A 7,433-nucleotide genomic window follows, 5' to 3' on the forward strand; every position below is an offset into this window, starting at 1 on the left:
AGAATTTGGACCAAATTAAGCTTTTGTTTTCTCAAACTTTTGTGAATAGTTCTTCTTATTAGAATTTTTTTAATGGATTGTTAGACTTTGAATTATTCAAATGAGCTTTTGAGCATGAACATGAGCAAGCAACTTTTTGTGATTTATCAAAAGAATGATTATCGAAATTTGCTAAAGTCTCTTTTCGTATCTAGTAATTCTGTCTCTCAGCAAAGTTCTTATATCTAGCTCTCCTAGCCTTATCAATTTCTTTTTCATCCTTTTGGCTTTTTCTTTTTGATTATTCAACTTAGATTGCTCTATCAGAATTGATTTCGACGTTCCTTCATCAGAATTTCATAAGACAACTTGTGATGAGGATTCTACATTTAAGACACCTGGGATGTATCTACCCTTCACTCTCCATGAAGTTTTCTCCTAAATACCTATTGTTTCATCAACATTATCTATTAGAACATACCAAAAATGATTATCGTAAGATTTAGCATTATCAGTCTTAACAATAGTGGTTAAATCAACAGTATCAGATTTATCCAGACCATTCATAACAAACACTTGATTAAGACAATTTTGAACTTTTGGAAAAGCAATTGCTTTTTCAACAAAACTTTCAACTCCTCCAGTTTCAACAACATTTGTGTATTCAAGAGAATATTCAAGAATTAATTTCCGTTATAATTTTTTATCAGTTAACACAAAGTTTGAACAATCAATTTCATCTTCTACCAAAATTTTCACTAAGTTCACTATCATCAAAATCAGATTCAATTTTATCGTTTAAGAGTCATCACAATTTAATTACTACACAACCTTACATGACTATCATTTAAATCCTTTTGAATTTGTTTCTTTTCATTATTAGACAAAGTTTATTTCATCATTTTCTTGATTTCTTTACTTTTCAAAAATTCGTCCACTTTTTCCAATCCAACTCTATATGAGTAACTCAAAGATTCATTTGAAGAGACATGGGGTTCACATTCATAAGATGTAGAATCAATTTCTTCTTCATTTAATTCTAAAAATGGAAGCATGCCACGATACATTTGTTTCGGGATAGCACTATTGTGATAAAGTTGAATTAATTGTCTATATATTTGCTTGGCTATGTGACAAAAAATGTTTCTTTGTTTCATTAACAAACGATTATCAATTTTCAATAAAATCACATCATCTTTTATTCTAACTATTACAATCTCTAGAATTTCAATCCTAATCCTCCTCTCCACATTCCTAAATGTGTATATGCTAAGATCATCATCAAGATTAGTCACGTTTCTCATGTTTCATCTTAAACTTTCACTTAACTCTGAAATAGTATCTCTTAATTCATTCAAATCATCATCATAACATGAAGCAGAAATATTAAAAGATTGAAGAATAGAATGTACCTTGTCGATTACCTTCTCACATGATTCAACATGCTCACCAGTACTCTTTGCAGAAAAACAAGTATCATGAGAGTTTGAATCTGAATCTCCTCTACCTTCGAACTGTAGTATGGACCATCAGAAGTTGAGCTTCTCATCATTGAACACTTACTCTTTCTTTTACCTACACAAACATCAGAAACATATAAAACTCCATGTGTTGGCCTTCAAAATTCCTCATCTTCGGAGTCAGTTGACCAAACTTTGATGTTTCCTCCATCACTGTCATCTTCTTCTACGATTAGAGCCTTTCCTTGTATATTCATCTTCTAAAGATCCTCGATCTTCTTTGCATAATAAGCTTCATCTTTTGTATTCTCTTTCTTTTCACTCTTCTTTCTCAAAACACAGTCCTTCACAAGATGATATTTCCCATTGCAATCATACCCCAATTTCCAACAAGCTTTTTCTCTACCTTTTCATCTTCAGATTTTTGATAACCCCTTAAGTTATCACCTTTGTTTTTCTTTTCGGAATAGGAATTGTCACCTTTGTAGTTTCCAAACTACCTCCTTCAAACCTTGAATTACCTCCATTTCTCGAACCAAACTTGGAAAAGTTTTTCTTGAATAACTTTTTAGGGTTGCTCACAATCAATGCCTTTTCTTCATTCATCCATTAATCATTTGTTGCATCTGAATCGGAATTACTATAACTCTCTCTTTTGATTTCTTCACTTTTAAAATTTCTTCTTTCGTAACCAAGGCCAATGGACCAACATCAGTAATTGACTTCATAACTTCAGTCACTTCATCTTCATGTGATTTCAAAATTTCAATTACTTGTAACAACGAGTAAGACTTGAATTGTTCGTGAGCTTTAACAGTTGAGACAATCGACTTCCATTCGGAGCGAAGTCCTTGCAAGAATGTTACCTTCTTCTCTATTGAGTTTCGATCCAAATCATACTTCATAGGTCGATTCAACATATGATTATACCTTTCAGAGACTTGATCAATACTTTTGCCAATCTTTTGTTTGAATAATCCAAACTCTGAAAGTAAAAATGTTTGAACAGAATGAAGTTGATCATTATCACCAAAATACAATTCTTTCAGTTTATCCATATATCATGAGTTGTTTTATAGGAACTCGGTAATCACAATGTATTCAAAGCAAAATCAAAATGAATTTCTCTTTTCGCTTTCAAGTTATTTTCAAGTTTCTCTTTCTCTTCGTTGGTCATGTCAGTATACTTTTCACGAATATTTTCATAATCTACGAGGGAATAAACATATTTCTTCGTCTTTGAAATTGGATGTGGACCTTCAATTATTTATTTCCAAATATAAGAACCATGCGTCTCAATACTAGTAATGTAATCCTCCATATGAAGTACCCACACTTCATAATCATAAGGGAAAAGAGTATAAACTCTGATATTCGAACCAATGTTGCTCGAAAAAATTAATGAAACGATATGATAATCATATTTTGCCATGATTTCAAAAAATTTGAGCAGTAGATCAAATCAATGAGTAATAAACGAAATCCAAATCAGAACAAGTTTTCAAATAAGGATTTCTAGATCAAAGTGAAAGAAATTTGCAAATGTGGAAGATATGTTGAAAAATCAAAGAAGACGAACGAAGAACTTGACGAACACAAATGAATTCATCAATTTGAATTAAACTCAAAAATTTCCTACTATGATACCATTTGTAGGATTGATTAACTAGTTCGAAATGTATGAATCATGATTATCTTGAATGAATGTAAGAAATGATAACACGAGAAAGTAAATAATTTTTTGTTTCGATTTAGAATAAGAAGCTTAATTACACAAGGTAAGAACTAGCAAAAAAAACTTACTCTACCTTCTAACTAACATCCTTATTTGACAAAAAGGGAGTCGAATAGAGAATAATCATTAAGGTTATGAAATCTAGGCAGTGACAGATTGTACAACAGTTTAGCAAAGGTCACTTTGAAACCTAAGGTGTATACATTCTGAAACAAACAGACTGTCGGAACATTACAATGAAGACTAAGATATTACAATGAAAGCTTTTGCAACAGACTCAGCCACAACATACACAAAACTCCGAGACCTAATAATTTGATATACAATTTATACGAATTAAAACGGTCTATAAAATAATCAATTAATGGTAGACATAACGAATTATTTAAAACTATGACAATTGATAAATATAATTGGTTAGCTATAGGTTTGTTTTGCTACGAACATCATATTTTCATGTATAAATACTGAATTAAAATTTATTAAAAGTTATAATTCTAAATATATAAATACAATCTCGCGCAACGCGGGGGGATTCACATAGTTTCAGTTCAATCGAAAGAATGGCAGGGGCACAGTATCCAGATGCCCCCTTACTGCAATGAACAAGAAAAACGAGTGTAAAACACATGTATTTATACTTGATATTCCCAACAATTATGTCCCTTCATGAACAGTCAAAACGGTTCACAAAAAAATAAAAAATAAATAAAAAAAATCCCTCAAAAGAATAACGAAAAAGTTAACCCGTTAATTTTAGGACTAAAAATATAAAGAATTTTATGTAAGTGTGCAAAGTGATAGTATTTGATTATTAATATATAGTAATAATATAGTCTTAAGACTGTATAATATTGTATATATAAAACAAAACAAATAAATGAATAAAACCCTTAGACCTAGCCGCCTTTGTTCCCTCTAAATTGCTTTTCTAACAATTCAAACCAAGTTCAACATATTAACCCATAAAAATTTCTTCACCAACCAATATGGGATCCTTTGTTAAAACAAGAAAAATATCAACCACATAAATATAAATACATGTGATAAATACTATTTGGTCCAACATACACAATATATTGAAGCTTCATCTTTATTAAAAGTGGATATAAAAAGTGGAAGAAGTGATAGATGATCATTTTCTAAATTTAAGAAAATTCGAGAAAAATGACATAACGTTGGCGGATGGGAGCGAGGAAAATGTGGGAACTGAGGATACTAGACTCTCCAATCTTATGAGTATATATTTACTTCAGTCATTACTCATATTTTGTTTATGTTCACTAATTAAACTTCCAATCCACATTTTGCTAAATGGATTGAAGATTTGTGTGATTATCCCTATTTCAAATCATATGATATTATGATTTTTTTTAATCAACCAAGCTTCCCTAATTAAATATTTAAATTTTAACTTAACTAATACCCTCAAAATTATCAGGTGTATCCGACCTAACGTGCATATGAAAATGTCAACATGGGTGGATAATGGTGGTGGGCCAACGTTGTTCAGTCAAGATTTGATCTGTGCCTTTTGTCTCTATATTTGATGGTCAAGACTAGAAGTGTAGTAGTGTAGGGTGATGCGATTGTTTGGTGGTGCAGGATACTGTGTTACTCCGACCACCATCTGATTATAACCCCACCCTGTGTGCTGTTTAACGTGAAGTCGCCCACCACTTGTTTGACTACATCATTTCAAAATAAATTGCTTTAAATTGTTGGATCAATTTGATGTTAACATTTTTGTACGAGTTGTATTTATTTTATTTTTCTATAAAACGAAATTTAATATTTTTTAATATTTACGACAAGTGGTATTCGAACTCAAATTAAATAGAGAAAATTACACGGATTGTCCCTGTGGTTAGGGGTTACTTGCACGCTTGGTCCCTAGAAAGTATTTTTAACTCGGACCGTCCCTAAAACTTAGATTTGTTACCCGCCCAGTCCCTAAACTAACTTGACGTCTATTTTGCTGTTAAAGCATGGTGAAAAGACATATCTACCCTTACTTAAATATTTAATATACAATTATTCTTGAAAATGAAACCTATCCCACCCCAAAATATACCCCACAGGCCCACACTCCATAACCTACAATCGGCGTCGTATCCCCCTCTCAGCACCTCCTTTCCACCGACCGGACTCTTCGTTATCATCACCACCAAAACCCACACCTACTGCCATATACCCAATCTCTTCACCATCATCTTCCTTCTGAGTTCTAGAAACACCCTAATCACCTCCTCGCTTTCGTTTCTCTCTCAAGTTCTTATTTTTTGTTTCTCTCTCTTGTTCTCATTTTCAAGATTGCTCTATGTGAAGCATCAGATCACAATGTTCTAAATAGATAAAGTGGGTATTTCAATTTGGTCAAATACATAAAAAGTTCTTTGCAAATTACTTGGCTGAGGAGACTAGGATTGAAGATAAAGTGGGTCTTTCAATACAATCAAATCGAGTGTGAAGCATTCTAACAATAACACTAATGTAACCCTGTTTCATAGGTGTTAGATTCACATAACTCTTCTTCACTTCGATTCAAGAACTGTAAATTAATCTTTCCGCGTAACTTTCATACTCGAGTGAAGCTTTCTAAAAATAGCACTAATTTCATTGATGTAAATCGCTCCATCAACAGAGCAAAACATGAATTTCCCAAATGGTACAAATGAAGAACGAGTTGTCATCACTTCTGTCGATCTAGCGACAGATTCAAAATAACACAGTATAAATGGAATCACTTGGATTTCTAATGTTCTTTGAGTTGAGTACCTAAATCCCAGGTGAAAAACGGTGAATTCATGGTTAAGTGCCATGATTTCAGGAGGCTGTGGAGGTAGGTCGTGATTGGAGATAATGGTGCGAAGAGCAGCCATGGGAGGAGATCGAATTTTAAAACTAGTTTATAGAAGTTAAGACCCAATCGTTGTTGTTGGATGGCTTTGGAAAGGGGTTGGTTTCCGATCACATGGGAGCCGAAGGTGAAGTAAATCAAAGAGGGAGGGGAAGAGATTGAATGGAGATATGAGAGGAGCCAAATTGAAGACATGTCGGTGATGGCGTCTCCAAGGGAGTGTCCTTTCTAGGTTATAGAATGTGAGGGTATATTTTGGGGCGGGATATCATTTATGTGGTTTTTATCCTTTTAAGAATAATTATATATTAAATATAAAAAGTAAGGGTAAATATGTCTTTTCATTATAGTTTAACAGCAAAATAGACGGCAAGTTAGTTTAGGGACTGAGCGGGTAACAAATCTAAGTTTTAGGGACGGTCCGAGTTAAAAATACTTTCTAGGGACCAAGCGTGCAAATAACCCCTAACCATAGGGACCATCCATGTAATTTTCTCAATTAAATATATATCTTATAATATTTTATTCTCTTTTATTTAAGTTTGACAATAGATATAAGGGTAAAAAGCACAAAAAACATTAAGTTTATACCAAAATTCTAAATTTTTTTTGACACTGTTTTTTTTTTGTCTCAAATTCAACACTATATTTTCCAATTTTTAACAATTCTGACCACTTGACCGGTCAACTCGGTTACCTGCTGACGTGACATGATGACGTGTCAGTTTTTGATGATATGGCATAATGACATGACATGCTGACGTGTCAAAATTTATTTTTTTCCCACAAAAGAAACTAAGTTTTTATTTTTTCAATTTTGACATTAATTTTAATTTTTTTTTTCAATTTTGACACTCTATTTTTTGTTCCAAATCAAACATCTTTTTTCTAATTTTGTTCAATGTTGATCATTTTTCATATGAAACCGTATAAATATATTTTATATTACATTTTAAACTGTATAAATACATTTTTTTCGTTTAAAAACCACATTTTTATCTAAATACAAGGTTTTTTTTACATTCAAAGCATAATGGTATACATAAATATGCATTAGTTATATCATGAGAACCAAACTAACCATAAACATCGAATAAGATTTAAAAATTTTACGGGTTGCAAACCTGACCTTTAGCCTTGATCAATTACACGTCTTCAAACTTTCAAACTTATTTTAAAGTTGCGTATTTAATATAAAATATGGTTTTTATATAACTAATACATATTTATATATAAAATTATGATCCGAAAAAAAAATCTTGTATTTATATAAAAATATGGTTTTAAATGAAAAAATATATTTATACGGTTTGAAATGTACTAAAAAAATATTTATATGCTTTCAAATGGAAAATGGTCAACATTGAACAAAACTAGAAAAAATGATGTTCAATTTGGA

Source organism: Lactuca virosa, chromosome 7 (assembly GCF_052849685.1).
Source record: "Lactuca virosa cultivar CGN04683 chromosome 7, Lactuca_virosa_CGN04683_v6, whole genome shotgun sequence".
Taxonomy (NCBI): Eukaryota; Viridiplantae; Streptophyta; class Magnoliopsida; order Asterales; family Asteraceae; genus Lactuca; species Lactuca virosa.